The following is a 27,422-nucleotide window of genomic DNA, read 5'->3' as shown; positions in this document are numbered from 1 at the left end:
GATTCTATATAGATCAATGTGGCCTTGAACTCATTGAACCCCTCCTGCCTCAGCCTTGAGACTGTAGTTTGTGATCACCCCTTCGTCAGTATTTGCTACTGTGGTTTGATTGTGTGTTAGCCTGAATTCTCATTTGTAGGAAACAAAAACAATTTCCACCTGATGAAAATGGCTCCACACCAAAGGTGTGCCTTAGTTAGCATTACTCTCACTGTGATGAAACTGCATGATGAAAGCAAGCTGTGGAGGAAAGGGTTTATTTAGCTTAAGTTCATCTACTGTTCATCATTGAAGTAAGTCAGGAGAGGAACTCAGACACAGTAGGAACATGGAAGCAGGAGCTGATGCAGAGGTCATGGAGGGATACTGCTTACTTGCTTACTCCTAGTGGCTTACTCATCTTGTTTTCTTATAGAACCTAGGATCACCAGATCAGTGGTAGTAATACCCACAATGGTCTGGGCCTTCCCCCATCTGTCACTGATTAAGAAAATATCTTATAGGCCTGCCTACAACCTGACCTTATGGACCATGTGCTCAAGTGATACTACCTCCTGTCTGATGACTCTGTCTTGTGTCAAATTGGCATAAAACTATCCAGTACAGGTGTGGCACACACTTAGAATCCCAGCACTCTGGGATCAAAGGATCACTTGTCTATATATTAAGTCGTAGGCTAGCCATGAGTATACTGTAAGACCCTGTCTCAAAAAAGGGAGTTGTGTGGGGGGGGGGGGGGAGAAAAGAAAAGATGAAGACGACCAAGAAGAAACAATGAAGAAGAAGAAGGAGGAAGAGGAGAAGAAGAAGAAGAAGAAGGAGGAGGAGGAGGAGGAGGAGAAGAAGAAGAAGAACAAGAACAAGAATAATAATAATAAGAAGAACAAGAAGAAGGGGAGAAGGCAAAAAAAGAAGGGGAGAAGGGAAGTTGAGAGGGTGAAGGGAGAAATGAGGATAGGGATTCTTGAGGACATTTGCAAGATTCTGGGAATAAAAAACAAAAAAACAAAAAACAAACAAACAAAAAAAACTAAACTGGGATGAGCTAGAACACTTAGGATCCTTCCCAGTGTGGAGACCATTGTGTTCTTGCCACCATCAGTCACCACACATTTAGGCATTACTCTGACAATGCACCAATCATAGCCACCATGGTACAGCAGAGCTGTGGCCTCTTTCAGGCTTATGGTCCATCTTTCAGGCTGCTGGGCACAAGCTCTGATCTTGCTGATGCTCACTGCATAGTGGCCACATCTGACTGGTGGAGCCTGGGTTTTTTGGTTAACCTTAGTTGCAAAGGAGTCCAGGAAAGCAAATGTCTCTAAGCCACTGATCTGATGAAAGGAGACTTCTTTATTCAAGGTGGATGGTTCTAGTGTTTGACACCAGAAGCAAATACACAGCATGCTAGGTTGGTTTGAAAAATGAGGTGGAGGAGTCTTAAAAAATTGTAGAGTGGAGATAACTTAAATATCATTGAAGTTATTTTGTTAAATATATATTCCCCCCCCCACTGTGTGTTTGTGTATATTTTGAGCCTGCAAGCATACATAGAGATCCGAGGACAAACAGATGGAGAGAATCAGTTCTTTCCTTCCACCAGAGGGTCACCTCAGGTCTTCAGGTTTGGCCACAAGTACCTCTATTCATTTTGAGTAACCATATCATCTGTCTGTGAAGTTATAGAGATATTTTCACTTCTTTAGGAGCTAGGCACTTCACCAACTGGCTCAGATTTTTCCCCTAATAATATACACTTGTCTGAATTTCTTGTTTAATTTCTTTTTTTAGTATTTATGTTTTTAAAAATAATGCATAACTCAGATATTTACAGTTTTGGATCAAGTAGAACATGAATATAACTTTGTTGATGAACTTGTAGGAGAGAGGTGGATACATCCTGACTGTAATCTGTTTTCTTCATTGTTTTGTGGGAACGTCTGCTTTTTGTACTTTGATTAGCCATGTTAATTAAGAGTTAGCATATTAACTAGTGTTTACTAATTCATTTATGAAAATAGTGCATGAAATCACTATTTTCTTTATTTTCACCTCCTTAGATACTGGAGAAACACACACACACATACACACACATACACACACACCAGACATAGAAAGATTATGGAAATCAGTTCTTGAAAAGTGTAGGAGTTGAAAATCCTACACTACATCCTGTATAAAATGGCCCCAGAAACCTTATGCAGCAGTGCATATCTTGAATCCAGGCATTCTGGTGGCAGAAGCAGGAGGGTCTCTGTGAATTCAAGACTGCACAGAGAGTTCTGCACAGACAGCAGAACTACACAGACAGTTGGTAGTATATGGAAATATGGAAAATTAAACTGGGTGGAGAGGAGGATGCCCATTTAGGTTCCTCCTCAGCATGGAGACCACCTTGCTCTTGCCACTTCTGGGCACCATACATTAAGGCATTACACTGCCAACTCACTGAACAGAGCTCCCATAGTGCATCAGAAAAACCAAACCAAAGATGGAGACTTGCCAAGACCTCCAGTGTCCAAACAGCAGAAGTCCCAGCTCATGACAGAGAGAGGGGGTCCTTCCTCTACATTTCCTAGGTGGGCTGTCAATGGACTAAATGATGTTCACTCATATACTCAAGGCAACTGTTCTGAACTCAGCCTGATGACCCAGATCTTAAGCTCCTGAAGGAATGCCCTCCCAGACACACCCAGCAGTCATGGTTTCCCTTGGCCCAGGCAAGTTGGTACAAGAAATGAACCATCTGTCAACTTGTGCTTTGGTCCTCCCTCCCTCCCTCCCTCCCTCCCTCCCTCCCTCCCTCCCTCCCTCCCTCCATTCATCCATCTCCTTTCTCTTTTCTTCCTCCTTAGACAGCAACTCATGTCTCAGATGGGCCTCAGACTTCCTATGCAGTGGAAGAAGGCTACTATGCCCACTTTTGAGAATGAACCTAGGATTTGGTGTAAGTCAGAAAAACACAACATCCCCAGCAAGCTAATGTTTCTCTCTCTCTCTCTCTCTCTCTCTCTCTCTCTCTCTCTCTCTCTCTCTCTCATATTTTTTTTATCTACCTCTGTTTTCTTCAAATTTTGCTATTAGCCTTGTACTAAATTGATGGATTTTATTTTTTACAGTCTTATGTTAGAAATTGATTTTTCCTTTGTTTATTTGATTTCTTGAGATAAGGTCTGACATAGCACAGGCCTTAAAATTGCTGTGTATCCAAGACACAGCATACACAAAATAAAGATTTTAAACATAACTTTTTGCAGTGTAGTGGCTCTAAGTTTATGTGTTTATGAAGCTAGTATCTAACAATCACAATTCGGTGTTTAATTTTTGAAATATTGTCATGAAGCATGACTTTCTTATCTAGTAAGAGTCTACCAGGATACCAGTATTTACAAAGGTTTACATGTTTGATTAGCTAGAGATCATTTTGACAAATAAATATATGCATATACACAAAGCAATTAAATCCATCATATTTAAAGTACAGAAGAAAATAAGCTGAAGTATATAATAGATTGTTACAGTTTTTCAGATCTTGTGGTAATTAATCTCAGTGATTCACTTGAGAAGGTATAAAATCACCTTTGAGATAGACTTCTGAGCATACTTATAAAGAGACAATCTTGACTGAGTTGACTGAAGTGGCAAGATCTGATCACTCAGGATGACATCATTCCTTGGAATGAGAACTGGGATCTACATAAAAGAGGGAAAGTGAGCTGCACTCAGAAATCCATGGCCCTCTGAATCCTGAGGATGGTTGTCACATGACCAGCCACTCTAAGCACTGGCTGCTCTATCTCCCCTGCCTTCACGGACAAGACCCTTGCACTGTGAGCTGAAATAACCCCCACCTCTAAAAAAGATCTAATGTCAAAGCCCCTCCTCCCTCCTCCCGCTCCCTCCTCCCTCATCTAATCTGCTAGTCTTTGGTCTTCTTTCCAGTAAATTACGGCATGATACTTTCATTATTTTACTTTCAACTGTTTCAACTGTTTCAACTGTAATTTCTCTTCTCTATATGACCTGGATCAAGCCATGATCTCTCTTTGTTACATCTTGTCTTTCTCCTTTCTGTCTGTTCACCATTTCATTCCAAGCAACTATTTTTAGTAAAATATTGACAAGCCAATGCTTACAGATAACTCTTAGGATAACAGGAGAAAAAAAGTATTAAAATCACAATACTTGGCAGACTACATCAGGAGGTTTATCAGGAGTCTAAGGCCAGTGTAGGCTTCATAGTGAGATTCTGTTTCTAAAGATAAAATAAGGAGCTAGATAGATGGCTCAGGGACTAAGAATACAGGTTGCTCTTAGAGAGGATCTGTTATGTCCCAGCATTCTCATGGTAGCTTGTAACCATCCAAAATTTCAATGCTGGGATGTGATCCCAGGTTCTTCATCAAGATCTGCAAGTGATCTTAATAACTGTGCAATCTCCCTACACCCAATTGCTACCAATTATTGATTGATTGATTTACCAAATAAAGAACTTTCACTCTTTAGGTATCTGTATAAATAAATTAAGAAATCTTAATTGTAACTCCTATGTCATCGTATACTTTTTCTGTTTTTCTTTTAAAGGATACACTTATTTTTAATGTATGTTTGTACGAGTGCCTGCATGTATGTATATACACCATATGCATATCAGACACCCGAGGAAGCCAGAAGAGCATACCAGATCCCTTGGAGCTGAAATTACAAACAATCCTGCTAGCATGTAAGTGCTGAGAACCAAGCAGAGGATCTCTCAAGAGCAATAAGCACTCTAACTGAATGAAGCATCTGTTTAGCCCCTGTATGCCTTCTTAAGGGTCCCATGGCAGTTGTACTGTATGCTTATTATCTGAATACTCATGCAAGGAGCATCTTTACCACTAGAATGCATGCTTCATCAAAAGATGCTCTTCAGTCTAACACAAAATTCTGTTGGTATCCAGAGCTGGCTTCAAATACACAGCTACTTTCCTACTTTAGCCAATTCAGTGCTGGATTTGTAGGACCCTCTACTGACTCCTGAAGCTCTTAGCTCACAGTTTGACAACTGGCTGCTAATGGGGAGAACCTTGCTTTTAAGTCTGTAAAGCGGACTCCACGTGACATTGTGATGACTGTGTCTTTCCGCCTTGACTTTCCCCAACCCTCACCAACTTTTCTTGGCACACCACCTGGGGCAGCCAAGGGCTGCTTCCGGGATTCCTTTGTCTCTCATTTGCTTGGGTAAAAGCCTGCCGCTGCGGTTCTTGTGCAACTCACTGAAGGGGGGGGGGGGGGGGACGACACGACACCGAGCTAAGAGGGAAAGACACAGTCACCACAATGTCACGTGGAGTCCGCTTTACAGACTTAAAAGCAAGGTTCTCCCCATTAGCAGCCAGTTGTCAAACTGTGAGCTAAGAGCTTCAGGAGTCAGTCAGGATTCTGCTCACAAAGGAACTCAGCACTGCATCTTGCCAGCTCTGCTGCCACCACCACTGCCACCACAGCTGCCACCTCTGAGATGCTCTTTCCAGCTGTGCTGCTCTGTGCCACCCTGGTGCTCAGCCAAGCAGGTGAGTCGTGCCCCAAGGCGCCCTGGGACTCCTCAGGCTCAGACCCCCTTTCTAGCAGTGTGGGACTGGCTGGCTGTGTGGGACTGGCTGTGTATTGGCAAAGAGCCTGGACTGCTGAAGTCCTGAGGAACTGCAACCCACTTTCAGGTTTCTCATTTGCTAAAAACCAATAGTCTTAATGGTTTACAGGTTGTCATTATGGTTAGACAATCTGATAGATACTTGTGAAAAGCATGTGTGTGGGCAACTGAACAATAGTGGTTGCTTTGAATACCTATTGGAGCTCTTCTACCCACAGAGAAATCCAGAATACATATTTAAAAATATATTCAAAATGTTAAAACTTGACTGTTTTAATTTGATTTTCTTTACACTAAATTTTGACAAATGTACTAGGTCGATCCATTTTAATATTTAAAGGGATACTTAATAATTCTAGTCTGTGTGTCCGAGTTATTTTGAGCATTAACGTTGGTAATGTGGGCTATGAAGTTAGGTCCTCTGTGTTTCTTGCTTAAGAATACAAAGTTGCTTGCTATTTTCACATTACAATCATTTGATGAGACAGCCTTAATTAAAATAAAGGCTTTATTTTTCCTGGTTCTACCTGTGTATTTGTCAAACTTATCATTGTAAAGTTGACCCATAGTGACAGAATTAAATTCTTAAGTTAAGATGAGGACAACCAAGAGTAACTGAGAGGATATCTTATTTTTTTAATGTAGCAAATCCTTGCTGTTCCAATCCATGTCAAAACCGCGGGGAATGTATGAGCATAGGATTTGACCAGTATAAGTGTGACTGTACCCGGACTTGACTCTGCGGTGAAAACTGTACTATATGTATGTTTTTCTTCTCACTTCTTTTTGGTAACAGCAATCACATTTGAGAAAATAATAACATCTATAGAGTTTTATTTTTCATATCAAATGAGCCTGTATTCGTTACTTCTTTACCTATTCAATTCATATTGTCTGGATGTACATGAGGTAACCAGGAAAAAAAGTCTTGTTTGGCAAGTTATTTTTCATAGGCAATCCTTTTGCTGGGCTTGAAAATGGCTTTAAAAGAAAGTCTGGGCCCGGGCGTCCTTTTCCCTCTGGGCGGGAGGAGGAGCTGTTGGTTGCCTGTGCCAGATTGTTCAAAGGGTGAGGTTGAGGCCAAGCTCACAGGGTCAGCAGTGATATCAGATGACCACTTGGCCTGTCTTTGAGCAAGGACCAAGGGTTCTGGGGCGTTAGTGGGTCGGAGGCTTGTCCTAGGTCCGCGGTGGCTCAATGAAGGTGAGGGGCCCTGTCCAGGGGCCCGAGGTAGGATCCAGAGGATCTCAGGTAAACCAATGGCTTCTTCTAGCCTGGCGTGCTGGGGAGGTGGAGCATGAGCGCATGCATTGGGACCTGAAAGAAGGTGAACTATGCCTGGGCAGGGCAAAGCCGGGGGAGGCTCTGGTGGAGGTCCATGGCAGTCCTGGCGTGCGGGTTGGTCGTCTGACCTGGCTGTAGGGGCGAGGGTTGAGCCATCTGGTGGCTGGTTCCCTCTGAGGTTTCCCTCAGGATGGCTGGTGCTCTCACACTAGACTGGGGGCCCACAGTTTTGTCCGGTGGAGCGGGCGATTGGAGGTCTTGGGGTCGAGACGATATCAACCTATTCTCAGACTTTGCATGAGTGGGAGGCCCGGATCTCTGACGTGGAGCTGGGCGTGGAATGAGAGTGCATCCTGGGCCACTTTTGGCGAGCAGAGCTGGCGCTATGGGACGTACTGAACGCTGGGCTGAGGCGCCCAATGCCTACTTTCATATGGCCCTAGAAAGGGTGTTGGTTGGTGTGTACCGCAGGACGGTGGCCATGGGGGTCGCAGTCCGCTGAGGAGTGTGTGGCGGCTCACCGGTCTAATTGGCTAGCCCTGGGGATGGATGGAGCTGGAGCTTCGGGCCCATGCCCGGCCATCGCTGGCAGCGTAGTGGGACTGGAGTGGCCCCGGGTGCGCATCTGGGTTCGGAGTGCGGGGTATCGGCTCCGGTCGGCTCCTCCACCTCTGCGCGCCGGGTTTCGCCCCCGCAGCGTCGGGGCTTGCGGACACTGCGCTGAGAAGAGTGGGAGGCCCCTGCAGTGAGCCTTGAAGTCTAGGACGCTGGCCCAGGTGGAGCCACTGCAGTTCCAGATCTTGGTGGTGGTAGCAGGTATTCAAGCCAGAACTTTGAAGGCCGAGGTGGAGAGGGGTTCCATGTGAACAGCAGTTGAACATGGGTCAGTCTGTCCTGAGAGATGGGCGAGTGCCATTCCGAAGGGACAGGCAGCAGGCCATCCGGGAGAGTCTGGTGGGGGGCGCCAGGGTAGAGTTATCTTTTCTTTGTGAAGGGAAGGGCGCCCTGAAACGGATTGGCCCCTAGAGAGGGGCCTTGCCTTGGAAAGGGTTGCTGTTCAGGCCTTACCGGTGAGCTCTTGCAGGCACTTGAAAATTCTGGGGAGAGGGTGTGGATCTCGCGCCTGGCCTTACCCAGGTCTGCAGCAGGACTCCAGGGTGAAGAGCCTCTGACTTATTGGAACAATGTAGGTTGGGGAGGTCGGCAAGCTGGAATCTTAGCTTCGGGATCGATCTAGCTGGGGACTGAAGCCAGGCTGGGCGCGCGCCGCAGTCCCCTCCCACGCCCGTGGAAAAACCCTCCTTTCCTCCAGGGCCAGCCCTCCCCTCTCCCTTCAGGGCCCTGTTGTCCCCCGCATAGTCTCATCCTCTTTTCCCGTTTGTCCATTCATTCTCGGGCGGCCTGGGTTGGGGATGAGCATGAAGCGGGCTCCGCACCGAGGGTCCAACCCGCTGCGGTCCGGAGATGGAGGAACCAGTGGCCCCGGTGGAGTGGGGGGGGGGAGGGGAGACACTCTGGGACTGGCAGCACTGGTGACTCTGGACCGGAGTCAGGCACTTCCCGTGGATCGCCCCAGCTGTGGCATGCTTGGCAGTTGCACCCAGGGAGCCTGACTGGTGCCACTAAGGGCCTGGCCTCCCCTAGTCCCCTGCCTGCAGGGCTGGGCATTGGTGGGGGGTGTTCTTTCCCCCTCCCGCCGTCCCGCAGGTGAGGGGGGGGTCCTAGGTCCGCGGGGCTTGGCGTTGGTGTTAACCACCCCCCTGTCCGCCCCCCCCCCCCCCCGCTCTCCCCCCATGGCAAGCCATGGTTTTCCGCGTGACCACTCCCCTAGGCCAGCTCCTAGCAGAGGACTTAGAACTGGTGGGGACCAGGGGAATCCTACTGTTTGATTAAAACAAAGCATCACAAAGGCCCTCCACAGGTGTTGAAGCAATGTGATTTCTGCCCAGTGCTCTGAATGTCAAAGTGAACAAATTCAATGAGGCACAGGTAAACCACTGGAGTAACTATGACTCTTTTAAGGTAGCCAAATGCCTGGTCATCTAAGTAGTGACATGGAAGAATGGATGAACCAGATTCCCACTGTCCACCAACTATCCAGGGAAAGCACAGCCAAGGGAATGGGCTTGGCAGAATCAGCTGGGAAAGAAGACCCTGTTGAGCTTGATGCTAGTCTGGCAAGGTGAAGAGACATGAGAGGTGTAGAATAAGTGGGAGGCCCCCGGCACCCCACACACACTTTCCCTAGATGGGTCAGGGTTCTTTCACTGATCTGGTGATGTGGCCCTGGGGTGTGGGGCAAGCCCTGAGGGGCTCTCCTTCTAGCACTAAGCCTGAAACCTTCCATGTATGCAGGCAGTTGCAATCAGCTCAGGGGACAGTGCCAGGTGGGGAGTGTGACTGGGGCAGTACACTTGTCAAAAGGTAACAGAGGTATCCTAGGGCAAGCTCAGGTAGGACAGAAACTTCCCCTGGAGCAGAAGGGCAAAAGCTCCCTTGATCTTGATTTTCAGTAGGAATACAGACCAGGAAAGCTGGGCCTCAGGATCCTTCTGACCTTTTGGGTTTTAAGCAGGAGGTGTCAGAAAAGTTACCACAGGGATAACTGGCTTGTGGAGGCCAAGCTTTCATAGGGACATCACTTTTTGAACCTTCCATGTCTGCTCTTCCTATCACTGTGAAGCAGAATTCACCAAGCCTTGGATTGTTCACTCACTATTGGCAACTGGAGCTGGGTTGAGACCTTCTTGAGACAGGGTTCCCAGATGCCCTTTGAGAATCAAATGGGGCCAGAAGCAAAGTCTTTTCCATAAAGCAGGGAGACTGACTACACACTGACGCCTTTGGGCTGCCTGGCTGCCTTCCCTCCCAAGGCATGAATCATCCCAGCACATGGGCCTCCCTCCCTCCCTCCCTCCCTCCCTCCCTCCCTCCCTCCCTCCCTCCCTCCCTCCCTCCCTCTGTCCCCTTTTCCATCCCTCCCTTTTGACACATTTTCACTATTCACCAATACATTCAATAAAATAAAAGGGAAAAAAAAGGAAAGTCTGTCTTGTAATCTGTATGATACTAGCTTATTACTAATAAAAACAACTTCTTATACATAAGTTCAAAAGCAGAGGTTTGCTCTCATCTACAGAGAAGCTAAGGAAGGATGTAGAGGTGGACCACTGAACAAGAGATGAATAGAGATGAGCTACAGAGGTAGATGGATGGGTAAGATAGAGTATTTTCTCCACAATGGTGAGATTGTGAGTACTGGTGAACAATGCTGGGTGTGTTCATTCATGCCTGTCATTTCAGTGTTGTGAGGGTCTGAGACAGGAGGATCACTGAGACTTAGTCATCAATCCATTTCCACAGTAAGTGGTGACTCCATCTCAAAGGAACATGGTGGAGAATGATATAGCAGAACACTCGCATGGGTACACAGACATGAGCATACACCATACACATGAACACTGTAGAGAAAACCCACTCATATGCACACACAGAAAATTTAATCTCACTACACTTTAATAAGTCCTATAAACAAAGTCTATAGAACTAGTTGGCATTAGTAATATATTACTTTGGTCAAAATTAAAGTAACCCAGGAAGGTGAGATTGTTCACTTGCCACCAAACCAGATGAACTAAATTTGATAGTCAGGACACATGATGTAGAAGAAGAGAACTTACACCTGCAAACAGTTCTCTGACCTCCATGTGTGTAGCACATATGCAACCATACATATGTGTATATGTATATGTGTATGTGTGTGATTCCCAAGGATGGATGAGTGGTATTCATTATATATGTGATAAATAAATTATATATATTAATCATATAGATGATAAATAAAATTTAATAAAGTAAGATAACCTATGAGTAATAATTATCAGTAACAGTATTTTATAATTACTAATTTACTCAATGTTATCGTACAACTATTTTTACAAATCATTTCACTTTAAAAGATCTTGTACTCACTCATCCAAGTTTTGCAGATGTAGAGAACTGAGCTATGAACATTTCCATAAAATGTTTAGGAAAATTACATTACTGTGTGTAGGAGGGGGGGAAGGAAATCCTAGGCTTGAGAGAATTCGAGGAAAGGTAAACTATTTAAAAGAAACACATTTAGTTATAAAAATTATTTCCTTTTGACTTGGTTTCCTTGCCTGTTTTGTTTGAGACAGGATCTTACTCTGTAGCACTGGCCTGTAATTCACTACCTAGACAAAGCTGACCTCAAACTTCTGGGTTATCCATCTTCCTGCATTAGTGTCATAAATGTTGGGGTCTCAGATATATGCCCCGTGCCTGGCTAACAAGCTTACCTTTATATTAAGTATTAAATGAGTGTTTCTATGGAATCATTCTGTGATTAAAAAGAAAAGTCAGAGAGATCTGAGATGCTTCTACATTCATAGAATCAGCATTTCAAGGACTTTGGGTATTTACGGGAAGGGCGTGTGCTACTATCATTCAGCGGGCTTGGAATTCTAGGTCTGCTAATGTTCTCCATTGCTGGGATTATGGTGTGCACTGTCATGTCCACCATATCCACAATATTTATTAGTATTATAAACTTTCAGGATATTGACCTTTTGGAACAAATGTGGGGATGCCCTGCTACTTTGGCTTCTTTTGCTTGCCTATCATATATTCGCTTCATGAGAACCAACCCAAACTCATAACGCATTTATGTTTCCTTAATTATATAATTTCCTCTTATACTAATGGAAGAGATGACTACCTGGCATTTTCAGTGTTCTTGAGTTCCTGCCTCTGTTCTGTTACAGGAAGCATGCTCCCATCTCCAATTTCCCACCCACCCTATCCATAGTTAGATATCCATAGTTAGATATACACAGTCAGTTTTTTATCTAACAGATGTTCAAAGTCTCATTTATCTTCTGCTTTCCAACCCATGATACTTCACAGAATCTTGCTGTTGCCCCTCTGTCTGCCTCTCTTGAAAACACTTGGACTAGCCTAAGTATCGCAATGTTCCAGGAACTGTTACCAGATACCCCTCAGGGTTTGTTTTTACAGCATACACCAAAAAATGTCCTATTTATCCCCATAATAGGAAGGTATGTTTTATGTTATCTCTTCATTTTGAAGAACTGTGGTCTTGAGATTTCCAAAGAAGCAACATTACCCCAGTTGAATGAAGTTGCTTATACCTCGAAACAGAGGATGAAGGAGGTAAGCCACAGGATGGCCATGAGTTACAAGCAAGCCTGGTCCACATAATAAGTTTGAGGCTAGACTGGGATTCATGGCAAAAAGCTGTCTTTTAAAATCAAAGAGATTTATATACTTAGTTTTCATTAACTAGCATAACTTAGCCACAGTCAGTCTTAAAAACAAACAGACTTTTCTTTTCAAATATTAATTGACACCATATTCAAGAGAAGCTATCACTCTCCCTTCTACCAGTGAAAACACTTCTGAGTTAAAATAAAAAGGAGCATAGCAGGACTAGATAGTAATGGAATCATTACTGATTCATCCGATATTAACAAAGACTAATTCTGAAGATTCATTTAGGAGAGAGTTATAACCCAAGTAATTCACTGTTTGAGGGTTGCTCTTGGCCTTCGAATGAGGTGTATGAAGAACTGATGTCTAAAACTCAGACCCATCTTACTAGTGAAAAGGAGAGACAGTTGGACAGTGATTTACAACATGTCTCTGGAGTCTGATGTTCAAGCCCAGACTTTTCAAGATTGTCATCTGTGGTTGGTTGAAGTCCTGAAAACAGAGACCACAGATGAAGAGTGTTGTCTATTTCTTGATTTAGAAGGAATTTATAGCCATGCTATGGTGAAATGAAGTTCTCGGTATCTCCAGTTTCATAGCTTTGTTACTAAGCAATGATGGCTCAACCATGTAACTGTACAAGAGAGATCTCCTTCTGGGCTCCAAAACCACATCTAAACTGATTGTTGCATAGATATTTCATTGACTACTGAGTTCAATGTTTTTATAACTGTTCTCATTAGCTCTTTCCCTATTGAATGCAGAGCAGATCATCTGTGCTCATTCCACCATTTGTCCAAGTTCCAAATTTAGGTGTGAACCTACTTTCTTATCTACTTCACCCACATAGAACCAAATCAATAGCTGGGTCTTCTCAAGTTTCAGGAGCATCCTAGAGTCCATACTAGCTAAAGCTGTGTGAACAAAAGAGAAAAGGAGGTAAGAACTTCGGTTGAGGGACAAGATGGGGCCATATCATAAGCCCTTTGTCTTTTCTCTTAATGAAGTGGGAAGCCATAGCAAAATGACACAGCAATGACACCAAGTATGTGATCAGTCAGGAGAAATCAGAGAGAAGAAAAGAAGTGAGCAGGGAAATTGAGGGGCCATTAGAATAATACAGATGAATTATAAAAGTAATTCTGCTTGTGTATGGTGGAACTAACCTTTTATCCCAGGGTCAGGAAGTCAATGCAGGATCTCTGTGAGTGATGCAAGTCTGGTCTACAGGGAATTCCATACCAGTCAGGGGTTCACAGTAAGACTGTGTCTCAAGAAGGAAGAGGAGATGAAGGAGGGGGAGGAGGAGAAGGAGAAGGAAGAGGAGGAACAAGAGAACGAATAAGTAAGAAAGAGGGAAGAGGAAACGAACAAAGAAATCAAAAGAAAAGGAAGGAAGAGAAGAGAAACGAAAAGAAGTAAAGTGTCCCGGGTTACTGGTGATGTCAGTAATAACTGCAGTTCGGCTACATTGTAAAAGACGAATATAAACTTTATTAATGAACTGATTATGAGACAAGGGATGAAGAGAAGGGATCAAATATTACATCAACATCAAAACTGTTTTTTTCATTCTAATTAACCTGAAATATGGAGTTACCATGTGGAAAGACATTGAACAGAAAAATACATAGAAGTCAGATGTTACCATTCAATATAAGAACATTATGTTTATGGGGAATGGGGGAATTTAGACAGAGTCTCAATATATTGCTGAGACTGACCTTCATAGGCAAGGATGTCCTTCAACTCATGCTTGTCCTACTTCTGTCTCCCAAATGCTATGATGAACTGTGAAGCCAGGGCATAAGTTACTTATGAATATGTTGTACAGTGTCTATTGGTTCTTGAATAATGTAATTTAAGTATGACTTTTTAATCGATAGTTCTGGATATATGGATAATTTTGTGCTAGAAACAGAATTTGGAGGTTGAATAAATAATTCTCAACATATGGTTCAGATAGAAGATCAGGAAACTGGATGCAATATGACAGATTGAGAGTTAAAGAAAGGAGAAACCATTCAAAGACTGACCCCTAAGTATATCACTGCTCCTCATTTTCACAAATGAAATTGGGCAAAATACATGCAGAGAAGGCCAGGGCAATGTGGTTAACAACAGCAGGAGGGTGGAACACTGCTCAGGGAGGATGACAGTTAACCACTAACCATTTGGCCTAGTACTGGGTAAGACAATTGTGATCTATCCTGTTTAAATTAAGGTGAATTTAAGGAATGAGCTTAGAGTCTGCCTACTTCTACCATCCTGATTGCACAGAGCTTGAGAAAGATGCTTTCAAGATGTGCACTAGCAAATCTACCACTTTGTGTTCATGCTCATGTTTTGAAATAGTTCTTGTATTTATCTGAGTGTGATAGCCAGTGTCTCTTATGCAGTATCTGGCAAAGAGTAACAGAGTAGGGACAATATTTACCAACATAACTTAATCGAATTGTCTATGAATTGTGCCAGAAGTTAAACATTTCCAGATTAAACAACAACAACACACACACACACACCACAAAGGGTGTAAAATATCAGGGAGTAGCCAAGTCTAGGGAGAATTGTGACTCATCCATTGTTAACAAAACTCTAGTTTTTGCCTTATTTGCTTACTTCTGATTCAGAGCAGCTTTTTAGAACAATCCAAAATGAATACCATCCTAGTGAAATATCTAGGTGTGGCAGTTTTCTGAGGGCAAAGCTAACTAAGCAAATTCGTTCAAAGTTGTCGATTGTCAGCTATGCCCAGTCCAATGAGCCTTTATCAAAGGACAGCATGTTATTTTCCTAAAGATTTTATGGAGATGTGCATACCTCAGTTCTTTATGTTTACAAAACTTGGATGAGTGATAGCAAGATCTTTTGAAGTGAAATGATAGTTTGTAAAAATTGTTTTAAGATAAGATTTAGTACAATAGTAATCATAAAATACTGTTACTCTTAATTATATCAATAAATAGTAATCACAGGTCAACTTAATTTATTACATTTGTTTATCATATCTATATGTGCCACAGTGCATACATGGAGGTCAGAGGACAGTTTGTAGAAGTAAGTTTTCTCCTACCTTGTGGGTCCTAAGTATCAACCTTAAGTTGTCAGGTTTATGGGTAAACAAGTTTGCCAGATGAACCATTTCACCTGCCTTGGTTACTTTATTTCTAATCAAATTAATATATTCCTAATGCCAACTAGTTCTATAGCCTTTGCTTATAGGACTTATTAAAATGTAGTGAGATTAAATTTTCTGTGTGTGCACGTGAGTGGATTTTGTCTACAGTGTTCATGTGTATGGTGTATGCTCATGTGTGTGTACTCATGTGTGGGTTCTGCTGTACCATTCTCCACCACGTTCCTTTGATACTGAATCACCACTGACACTGGAACTAGATTGAAGACTAAGTCTCAGTGGTCCTCTGCCCCAACCTGCAGGACTTAAACAGCAGGGGATTGAGGGAAGGGGGCGACAAGGACAAATTTGGGGTCAAGAGACTCGAAGGAAGGAGACATGACAAACAATTCTGTTCCAGTCTCATTTACTCTTGGGAAATGGAGGGCTTAGAAAGCTGAAACCCCAGACAGCATTTGCTTAGGTGCACAGGCCAAACCGGTGTTATCACTTGGTAATACACTGATGTCCAAGAAACGTCCCCATTGTAAAATGTCTGGAAATCCCCCTATAGTAAAATGTTCCCATTGCCCCTACTATAAAGTGTCCCAAGGGAGTTATGGGAACAGAAGCAAGATAGTAAAGAAACAAAGGAGTGTTAGTTAATAGATGATGGCCCAGGGACAAGATGGAGATTGAGATGCCAGGGGCTTTGGGCTCCAACACTCCTCCTGTCTCAGATCCATATGACACTGAAATTACAGGCAGGAATGACCACACACAGCATTTTATGCATTTACCATTGGGGAGAAAATACTTTCTTATCCACCAGTCAATCTCTATAGCTCATCTCTTCTCATCCCTTGTCCACCTCTACATCTTTCTTTAGCTTCCCTATAGAGGAGAAGAAAGCTCTTCCTTTGAACTCATATATAAGAAGTTAGGTTTTTTTTTATTGATAAACCAGTATAATACGAATTACAAAGAACACTATTATTTCTTCCAAAATGTTATTGCTGTTACCAAAAAGAAGAGAGGAGGGCTGGAAAGATGGTTAATAGGGCTTGCTGCTCTTTCAAGGATGTGTGTTCTATTCCCAGAAGGCATTAGCAGGCTCACCACCATCTGTAACTTTGCTCAAGGTGATCTGACTTTCTAATTTACTCTTCCAAGGATACCAAGAACACAGTTGTACTCACACATATGTAGGCAAAGATCCATACATATTTTAAAAAGGAACAATGAATAAAATAAAATACTAAAGAGACAGTATCCAAATTAATGAAATCAGAAATGAAAGGGGAGATATAACAACACAAGCTAAGTAAATTCAAAAAATCATCAGATTCTCCTTCAAAAGGCCTATATTCATCAAAACTAGAAAATCTGGATGAAATGGACAATTTTTGAGACAGATATCAAATATCAAATTTAAATCAGGAACAGATAAACCATCTAAACAGTCTCATAACCCCTAAAGAAATAGAAGCAGTCACTAAAGGTCTCCCAACCAAAACCAAGGCCAGGACCAGATGGGTTTAATGCAGAGTTCAATCAGACCATTAAAGAAGGCCTCATGCCAATAGTCTTCAAAAGATTCCACAAAATACAAACAGAAGAAACACTACCCAATATATTCTATGAAGCCACAGTTACACTGCATATTCTCCCTTGGGGATGGAACAGTTTCCGTTTAATAAGGAACCTGTCACAAAATGCTTCCATAGAGGACTTCATAAGAGATTTTCTTTCTACTTCTATCATGTTTAACGTTCCAAATAAATTTAAAAATGGGTTGAGTCCATATTACTTTTAGCTTCAGGATTTATCAGGTATATGTAAGAGACATGTAACTATTTTAAATTATTTTGATGCCTTAAAATGTCAATATTGAGTTGTACATTTTAAAATAAATTTTAGTTTGTTTAATCAAACAATACAAACAAACAAGAAGATGGTCAGGGTGGTGCATGCCTTTAATCCTAGCACTTGGGAAGCAGAAGCAGGCAGATTTCTGAGTGTCAGGCCAGTCTCATCTACAGAGTGAGTTCTGGGACATCCAGGGATATACAGGAAATTCCTGACCTGAAAAAAACAAAACAAAACAAACAAAAAACAGAATAAAACAAAAACAAAAACAAAAAATTAACCCCCTCCCCCCACTCCCCCAAAATAAAGAAAGAACTGAAGGGACACCCTTCACATGATTGTAGATGAGAGAATGAATTGAGGCAGAGTTGATAATCTTAAAACCCACTTTTTTTTTTTTTTTTTTTTTTTTTTTGGAGCAAAAGTACTCAGTTTCCAGTATTGAAGAGAACAGATGGAATTACCCATAAGGCCTCTCAAGGGGAATTGTAATCCAGGTTCTACCATGGTCTCCCTAAAGATAGCATGTTGGTGAGGCTTTTCCACCACCAGGTTGGGATACAGTTCCATGACATCAAAGCCACTGGAGAGGGTTTTCAATTCTGCAGCCATTTCCTTCTCTCCTGGAAGGTACCAAAGAAAGAGATAAAGGATCATCAAACTGGGAATAAGTGACAATTGTCCTGGCTGTTGAGCATAGGCTTTCTCCTGCTCACTAGCTGACCCCAATTCCCATTCCTCTTTCTCAATAAACTCTGTCCTTTCCTATTTCCAGGAGAAGAAGAAACAAAGGAGGAGAAAGACTAGGAAGATAGTTTATAATTTCACTAAATTCCCTCTCACCTCTTTCCCCATTTAATTCTTGATCCCTTTAGAATCTTCAGAAACCATTTCTCACCTGCAAGTTCTTCAAATGCTGTGTAAGGTGTCAGGGAAAAATGTTTGCAGTACTCAGTGAGAGACTGGTATTTCACCTCTATGGTCTGGTCAATGGAGGACTTTGCCACTGCTTTTAGGGTAATTAGAAGATTTCTTCCCCCAGGAACCTAAGACAAGTGAATAATAAAATGAGATTCTTAGGCATATTTCTGGGGTCCTATGTCTTGATCTCATCCCTTCTAGTCTGTAACGAAAGGACCTTCTATGATTATAAAAATAAAGCTGACAGACAAGTATGAATATTTACTTGTGAAATCTATAAGATAAATGAAAGCTTTTGAACATATTGGTTTTAAGATAGACAGGTGTCATTATTTACTGGATAATTTTAGACCAACACTATAGCCTTTCAAATATCTTCCATGTGTCATGTTTCAAGAACCATGTCTTTTCTTATTAGTAAAAGAAAAAATTGCCTCTATATCAAAAATCTAAAGGTACTGACCAGCTGGTTCTTGCTTTTCAAGAAAATGCTTACCTGGCCAGCATTCTGTCTGGTGAATGACTCAACAAACTGAGGGAGTCCCTGTTCGAGGAGGATGGACAAAAACTGTTTATTGGTATACTCCAGATCTTCAATTTTGAAGTTTTGGGGCAGCAAGGGGTGCCAGTGATAGAGTTTGTAGAATTCAGAGGCAATGTGGTTCTGATAATGCAACTGTTGGTTGAAAAGGAGTTCTGGGTCAAACAAGAGTTTGAAGTGGTAACTGCTCAGGTGTTGCAAGTAATCTTCTATCACTATCTTGCTAGTCTTTCCTGTTGCACAACACAGAGAGTGTAGTTTCCTTACAACAATGGTAGGTATGCTACCAGATCACCTTCATTCTCCCTATTCACAAGAAGGAGTCAAAACATAGCAAATTCAAGAAATGAGTTTTTCTTTTTTAGGGGCTTGGAGGAGATGGTCTTATTCTTTATTTCTCTCTTGCTCACCTATGAGTATGAGTCTGCTGGTTTGGAATAGTCGTTCATCCTCCCACTCAGGATGCTCCTATTTGAGTGTGTCACACACTCTCTTGTGCTCCCGAAGCCAGATGGTTATATACATCAGCAGACCAGGCACCAGACCAAAAACTTCTGGCCCCACAGCAAACTGAGTATCGACCTGAGTGTCTCTGACTCTGAGAGGATACACCTCTCCACCGATGATCTAAATCACAGAAGAATTCAGAAGAAGACATCAAATTTCCTAGAACTGACTGGAGTTATAGATGGTTGTGAACTATCCTGTGGTTTTTAGGAATTTAAGCTGGGTCCTCTGCAAAAGCAACAAGTGTTCTTAAACACCAATCTAGCAAGCTCAACAAAGGACTTTTTCATAGCCACAAAAATATTAAATAATTTATCTACCAGAGCTACAAGCCTGTGTCTTTATGTTGAATGATATTATTATCCTATATTAAATATGCCACATGCTTCATTATAACCATGATAGTTATTTTATATTGTTCAAACTCCACAGTCAGGGGATTTGTGTGTGTGTGTGTGTGTGTGTGTGTGTGTGTGTGTGTGTGTGTGTGTGTGAAGACTGGGTCTCTACCTCAATACCAGAGTTATTGCCTAGCAAGTACAGAGTTCTAATGTTTACTTCCCAATGCTACCATGGACTATTTATTTATTTATTTACAGAAGATACAGCCTTCTCATAGACCAAACTTTTAAATGAAAAATGTAAGGAAAATTACATTAAAATATTTCTCTATTTCTGTTCACTTTTACTAAATCAGCAAATGAAAATGGAACACCCATCATAGTTTTAGTAGACATGACATTTGGATACAAAAGAGAGAGAGAGAGAGAGAGAGAGAGAGAGAGAGAGAGAGAGAGAGAGAGAGAGAGAGAGAGAGAGAGAATAGGGGCAGATACAATATGCTTAGGATGGGAAGATGTCAGCATTCCCTAAGGATTTGCTATAAATCTGAGTTAAGCCTACTTACTCCATGGCCCAGTCCTCAGGTGATCCCTGGTCCTGGCTTCTTATCTGTCTTGAAAAACTGATGGGTGAAGTGCTGGGCAAAGAATGCAAACATCATATTTGAGCCTTGGGGGTCAGGGATGAACTCTCTCCGTAGAAGAACCTTTTCCAGCACTTCTTTTGAATCAGGAAGCTCCTTATTTCCTGGAACATGAACACTCTAAAGTAAGTATCTGTCCATTCACCTATTTGTTCAAGCAAACAGATGACTGTATAATACATGACAGCATCCATCACTTAGAACCACTGTCTCAAAAAAGATCACAACATCAATACGACTGTTGTGTTTTGAGATACACTGTCATGCTTGTACCCCAGGCTGGACTGAAACTTACTCTCTATGCTAGAATGGTCTTGAGTTATTGGTCAACCTTTGCCTTGGAGATTACAGGCAATACTATATCTTGCTAAAGCTATCAATCCAAGTGTTATGATATGGGGGTGGGGCACTTATTGAAATTTTTGTCAATTTTAACTAATACCAATTCTATGTAGCATAACATACTAAGGTTAAGTCATTATATTAAATTCAGATTTACTTTGATATAATAGATCTGCTCTTTTAATAAGCCTCGGTGGATAACCATACTAAAGACAAAACTATTTTCAGTTTTACATAAGAACAATCTAAGATCAACTTTTCTAGGTACACACCCAAGCCTCACTGCAATTACAAGGCCAAGGACAACAGAAGCCATCACCCTTCCTTTCAGAATGGCGCTTGCCTATCTCTAGGAACCAACTGACCCATGTTCAACTGCTGTTCACATGGATCCCCTCTCCACCTCAACCTTCAAAGTTCTCTCCTGAATACCTGCTACCAACACCAAGATCTGTACCTGGGGCGGCTCCACCTGGGCCTGCATCCTAGGCTTCAAGGCTCACCGCAGAGGCCTTCCCACTTGTCCACATGTGCAGAGATGTATCATTCCACTGTATCATTCTCCATGTTCCTTTGAGACTAAGTAACCACTGTCACTAGAACTAGATTGAAGACTAATAATTCTCAGTAATCCTCCTGTCTCAGATCCTCACAACACTGAAATCACAGGCAGGAATGACCACACCCAGCACAGTCTATGGGTACTCACTCTCTCACCATTGTGGAGAAAATGTTCCTTCTTACCCATGGTTCTATCTCTGTAGCTCATCTCTACTCCTCTCTTGTCCAGGAGTCCACCTCTCCATCCTTCCTTAGCTTCTCTATAATAAAATGAGATGAGAATAAACCACTGCTTTTGAACTTATATACAAGAAGTTAGTTTTTACTAGTAATAAGCCAGTATCTTATAGATTACAAAGTAGACTTCCTTTTTTTTTCTTTCATTTTATTGAGTGTTTGGTGGAAGAGTGAAAATGTGTCAAAAGGGAGGGAGGGAGGGAGGGAGGTAGGGAGGGAGGGAGGTAGGTAGGGAGGGAGGCCCATGTGCTGGGATGATTCATGCCTTGGGAAGGAAGGCAGCCAGGCAGCCCAAAGGCGTCAGTGTGTAGTCAGTCTCCCTGCTTTATGGAAAAGACTTTGCTTCTGGCCTCCCATTTGATTCTCAAAGGGCATCTGGGAACCCTGTCTCAAGAAGGTCTCAACCCAGCTCCAGTTCTCAATAGTGGATGAACAATCCAAGGCTTGGTGAATTCTGCTTCACAATGATAGGAAGAGTGGACATGGAAGGATCAAAAAGTGATGTCCCTATGAAAGCTTGGCCTCCACAAGCCAGTTATCCCTGTGGTAACTTTTCTGACACCTCCTGCCTAAAACCCAAAAGGTCAGAAGGATCCTGAGGCCCAGCTTTCCTGGTCTGTATTCCTACTGAAAATCAAGATCAAGGGAGCTTTTGCCCTTCTGCTCCAGGGGAACTTTCTGTCTTCTCTGAGCTCACCTTAGGACACCTGTGTTACCTTCTGACAGGTGTACTGCCCCAGTCACACTCCCCACCTGGCACTGTCCCCTGAGCAGGCTGGCCTGCCTGCACACAAGCAAGGACCTTTGCTTAGTGCCATAAGCGAGAGACCCTCTGTGCTCGCTTCCCCCCACCCAACTGCAGACTCACTGGGTCAGTGAAAAAAAACCCTGACACCTCACAGGGAAGTGGGGGTGCCAGGAGCTTCCCACTTATTTTACACCTCTCATGTCTCTTCACCTTGCCAGACTAGAGTCAAGCTCAACAGGGTCTTCTTTCCCAGCTGATTCTGCCAAGCCCTTTCCCTTGGTTGTGGTTTCTCTGGATAGTAGGTAGGGACAGTGGGAATCTTGCTCCTCCATTGTGCCTCACTAATTAGATCACAAGGCATTTGACTACATTAAGAGTCAATTTTACTCCTGCCCTTTACCTGCTCTTCATTGCATTTCTTCACTTTGACATTCAGAGCACTGGGCAGATAACACTTCACCTCAAAACCAGCCAGGGGCCTTCTTGATGCCTTGTTTTAATTAACAGTCATATTCCCCTTGTCCCCACCAGTTAGTTCTAAGTCCACTGCTAGGAGCTAGACTAGGAGAAAGGCCTCTCAGAAGACCGAGGCCAGCCCAGGGTGGTACCAGGTGAAGGAACACTGACTGGGAGGCCCCAGGACCTCACTCCCTTGGGTGGGACCATGACGCCCAGCACAGCTGGGGCAATTTATGGTAAGGGCCCTGTTCATATCCAAATTTACCCCCTGCCGCCGCCCGCCCTGAGTGTCCTGCCCCTGCTATGTAGTGGGGGCAGTGGTTCTTCCAGCTCAGGCCCTTAAGGGGTTGGACCTGCCTCCCTGAAGCCTGCACCAGCCTGCACCAGGCCTATCCCCATCCTCCACCACTGCCTAGACAGAGGACAGACAGGGAAAGGAGGGGGCGATGACTGGGATGGGGGACGACCAGGACCCACAGGAAAAGGGCAGTGCTGGCCCTGGAGGAAAGGAAGGGGTCTTCCTGGGCATGGGAGGGGGCAGCGGCGCCTTGTCCAGCCAGGGCAACACCTAGCCCCAGTTTGGGCCACAGCCCCACCAACCCAGCTCTCAGCCAATCCCCATCCGGAAGCTACAGATCTGGCTTGCCAACCTCCCCCACCTACATTGTTCCAACATGTCAGAGTCTGTTCACCCTGGAGTCCTGCTGAGGACATGGGTAGAGCCCAGTGCCAGATCCACACCCTCTCCCCGGGATTTTCCATGGCCAGCAAGAGCTCACTGGATGCCTCAGGAACCATGATGCTTTCCAAGGCAAGGGCCCTCTCTAGGGCCAACTCATTTCAGGGTGTCCTGCCCTTCACAAAGAAAAGAGAACTGTACCCCACCTCCAACCCCCACCCTCACCCCCTGCCTGCCTCTCTGAACAGGCCTTGCTACTGCACTAGATGCCATGGGGCTCCCATGTCAGCCACTCTGGATTTGGGGATCAGACCAGACTCCCTCTTGATAGTCCTAGGGCAAAGGAGGCTATTGTCCTTCCTTTAGGAACAGCACTCACCCATCTCTCAGGACCAACTGACCCATGTTCAACAACTGTTCACCTGGATCCCCTCTCCACCTCAGCCTTCAAAGTTCTCTCTTGAATACCTGCTACCACCACCAAGATCTGTAACTGCAGCAGCTCCACCTGGGCCTGTGCCCTAGGCTTCAAGGCTCAATGCAGTGGCCCTCCCCACTTGTCTGCAGGGGCAAATCCCTGGGCCCAGAGGTGGGGGAACAGGCCCGAGTTGTACCATTCTGCTGTATCATTCTCCACCATGTTCCTTTGATACAGATTCACCACTTTTCCCTGGAACTAGTAGATGACTAATAATTCTCAGTAATCCTCCTGTCTCAGATCCTCACAACACTGAAATCGCAGGCAGGAATGACCACACCCACCACTGTCTATGGGTACTCATCTCTCACCATTGTGGAGAAAATGCTCCTTCTTATCCATGGATCTTTCTCTGAAGCTCATCTCTACTCCTCTCTTGTCCAGGAGTCCACCTCTACATCCTTCCTTAGCTTCTCTATAATAAAATGAGATGATAATAAACCACTGCTTTTGAACTAATATATAAGGAGATTGGTTTTTTTTTCCTTTCAGTAATAAGCCAGTATCATATGGGTTACAAGGCAGACTTTCCCTTTTTTCTTTGATTTTATTGAGTGTATGGTGGATAGTGAAAATGTGTCAAAAGGGAGGGAAGGAAAAGGGGACAGAGGGAGGGAGGGAGGGAGGTAGAGAGGGAGGGAGAGAGAGAGGGAGGGAGGCCCATGTGCTGGAATGATCCATGCCAGCAAGTAAGACGCCACAACAGGATCCTTCTGCAACACGTTTATTGGGAAAGCATGGACTGCGTAGGCAAAAGACCCCGAGCCCCAGAAATGGCGCTGCTTATATAGGCCTAGGAGTGACGTTTCACTACCTGATTGGTTATGCTACCAGTACCTCATTAATGTGCCTCGGGCCAGGCAGTGACTTGGCAAAAAACTCTATGGCACATGCGCACATTGGTTGTTTACCCATATTCATGGGCGTCGGCTTACTGAAGCCAGCGCCATCTTGTAAGGGAGGCCCATGTGCTGGGATGATTCATGCCTTGGGAAGGAAGGCAGCCAGGCAGCCCAAAGGCGTCAGTGTGTAGTCAGTCTCCCTGCTTTATGGAAAAGACTTTGCTTCTGGCCTCCCATTTGATTCTCAAAGGGCATCTGGGAACCCTGTCTCAAGAAGGTCTCAACCCAGCTCCAGTTCTCAATAGTGGGTGAACAATCCAAGGCTTGGTGAATTCTGCTTCACAATGATAGGAAGAGTGGACATGGAAGGATCAAAAAGTGATGTCCCTATGAAAGCTTGGCCTCCACAAGCCAGTTATCCCTGTGGTAACTTTTCTGACACCTCCTGCCTAAAACCCAAAAGGTCAGAAGGATCCTGAGGCCCAGCTTTCCTGGTCTGTATTCCTACTGAAAATCAAGATCAAGGGAGCTTTTGCCCTTCTGCTCCAGGGGAAGTTTCTGTCCTACCTGAGCTTGCCCTAGGACACCTGTGTTACCTTTTGACAAGTGTACTGCCCCAGTCACACTCCCCACCTGGCACTGTCCCTTGAGCTGGTTGCAACTGCCTGCATACATGGAAGGTTTCAGGCTTAGTGCTAGAAGGAGAGCCCCTCAGGGCTTGCCCCACACCCCAGGGCCACATCACCAGATCAGTGAAAGAACCCTGACCCCTCAAGGGAAAGTGGGGGGGGGCACCAGGGGCCTCCCACTTATTTTACACCTCTCATGTCTCTTCACCGTGCCAGACTTGAGTCAAGTTCAACAGGGTCTTCTTTCCCAGCTGATTCTGCCAAGCCCTTTCCCTTGGCTGTGCTTTCCCTGGATAGTAGGTAGGGAGAGTGGGAATCTCGCTCCTCCATTTTTGCTAGTCACTAATTAGATCACCAGGCATTTGGCTACCTTAAGAGAGTCATCGTTACTCCTGCAGTTTACCTGCTCTTCATTTCATTTCTTCACTTTGACATTCAGAGCACTGGGCAGATTTCACTTCACCTCAACTTGTGCCCCTTGCCTTCTTAATGCCTTGTTTTAATTATCAGTTGGATCCCCCTGGTCCCCACTAGTTAGTTCTAAGTCCTCTGCTAGGAGCTGGCCTAGGGGAAGGGTCATGCAGAAGACAGCGGCCAGCCCTGGGGTGGGACCAAGTGGAGGAACATTGACTCAGAGCCCAGGGGACCGCACTCCCTCGGGTGACACCACCCCCCCACCACAGCTGGTGCAATTTACCATAAGGGCCCAGCTTGTGTCCAGAGTCACCCCCACCGCCTCCCCTACCCCCTGAGTTTCCTGCTCCAGCCACTGGAGGGGCCCAGTGTTTCCTTCTGCTCAGGCCCTCCAGGGGTTGGACCTGCCTCCCCTTAGCCTGCACCATGCCAATCCCCACCCTCTGCCACCACGGAGACAGAGGGACAGACAGGGAAAGGAGGGGGCGATGACTGGGATGGGGGACGACCTGGCCCCAAGGGAAAAGAGCAGTGCTAGCCCTGGAGGAAAGGAAGGGGTCTCCCTGGGTGTGGGAGGGGGCGGCGGCGCCTTGTCCAGCCAGGGAGCACGCCCAGCCCAACCAACCCAGCCCTCAGCCAATCCCCATCCTGAAGCTACAGATCCAACTTGCCAACCTCCCCCACCTACATTGTTCCAACATGCCAGAGGCTGTTCACCCTGGAGTCCTGCTGAAGACATGGGTACAGCCCAGTGCCAGATCCACACCCTCTCCCCGGGATTTTCCATGGCCAGCAAGAGCTCACTGGATATGGATGCCTCAGGAACCGCGATGCTTTCCAAGGCAAGGCCCCTCTCTAGGGGCCAACTCATTCCAGGGAGCCCTGCCCTTCACAAAGAAAAGATAACTCTACCCCGGCGCCCCCTGCAGGCCTCTCCGGGATCTGCTGTGCCACTGCACTGGACACCCCGCGGCGCCCATCTCAGCCACTCCAGATTTGGGGATCAGAACTGGACTCCCTCTCAATCATCTGAGGGGAATGGAGACCATCGCTGGTCCCTTAGGAATGACACTCGCCCATCTCTGGACCGACTGACCCATGTTCAACTGCTGTTCACGTCAAACCCCTCTCCACCTCAGCCTTCAAAGTTCTCCTGGAATACCTGTTACCACCACCAAGATCTGCACCAGGGGCGGCTCCCCCTGGGCCTGCTCCCTAGGCTTCAAGGCTCACCCCAGCGGTCCTCCCACTTGTCCCACTTGTCCGCAGGGGCGAAACCAGGCGCGTGGAGGTGGGGGAGCCGACCGGAGCCTACACCCCGCAGCCTGGACCCCTAGAGAAGCGCACTCAGGACAGCTCCAGTCCTGCTCAGATCGCTGGCAAGGGCCAGGCATGGGCTGGACGCTCCAGCGCCATCCTTTCTCAGGGGTAGACGATTTGGCAGGCGAGCCGCCACACACTCCTCAGCGGACACCAACTCCCATGGCCACAGTCCTCCCGTCCACACCAACCAAAGTCCACACCAACTAATACCCTTTCTAGGGTCCGATGAACATCGGTATTGGGCACTTCAACCCAGCATTCGGCCCATCCCACAGTGCCAGCTCTGCTCACCAAAAATGTCGCACTAGGCACTCACATTCCACGCCTGGCTCCATGCCAGTGAGCTGGGGTGTAGGTTGAGATCGTCTGGGCCTCAAACCTCCAATCACCTGCTCCACCTCACAAAACTGCGGGCCCCAAGACTCCTGCGTGAGCGCCAGGCATTCTGATGGAAATCTGGGAGGAAACCAGACACTAGATGGCTAGACCAGACCCTCACCCCTACACCCGGGTCAGACAACCAACCAGCACAACAGAACCACCACGGACCTCCTCCACAGACCTCCACCAGAGCCTCCCCTGGCTTCTCCCTGCCCAGGC

At 45.0% G+C, this 27,422-nt stretch overlaps 4 pseudogenes; 2 read left to right on the top strand and 2 right to left on the bottom strand.

The window, feature by feature from the left end:
* The first annotated feature begins 5,503 nt into the window (after nt 1–5,503).
* LOC110296230 (prostaglandin G/H synthase 2-like) overlaps nt 5,504–27,422 on the top strand; it is a 29,201-nt pseudogene continuing 7,282 nt past the window's right edge.
* LOC147006157 (28S ribosomal RNA) lies at nt 8,097–9,704 on the top strand (annotated as a pseudogene).
* On the bottom strand, nt 21,618–23,129 carry LOC147006156 (28S ribosomal RNA; annotated as a pseudogene).
* On the bottom strand, nt 24,703–26,196 carry LOC147006155 (28S ribosomal RNA; annotated as a pseudogene).

The sequence above is a fragment of the Mus caroli genome, unplaced genomic scaffold, assembly GCF_978045245.1.
Source record: "Mus caroli unplaced genomic scaffold, Mus_caroli_1 scaffold_1, whole genome shotgun sequence".
Taxonomy (NCBI): Eukaryota; Metazoa; Chordata; class Mammalia; order Rodentia; family Muridae; genus Mus; species Mus caroli.
This window is presented reverse-complemented; position numbering and strand designations above follow the sequence as displayed.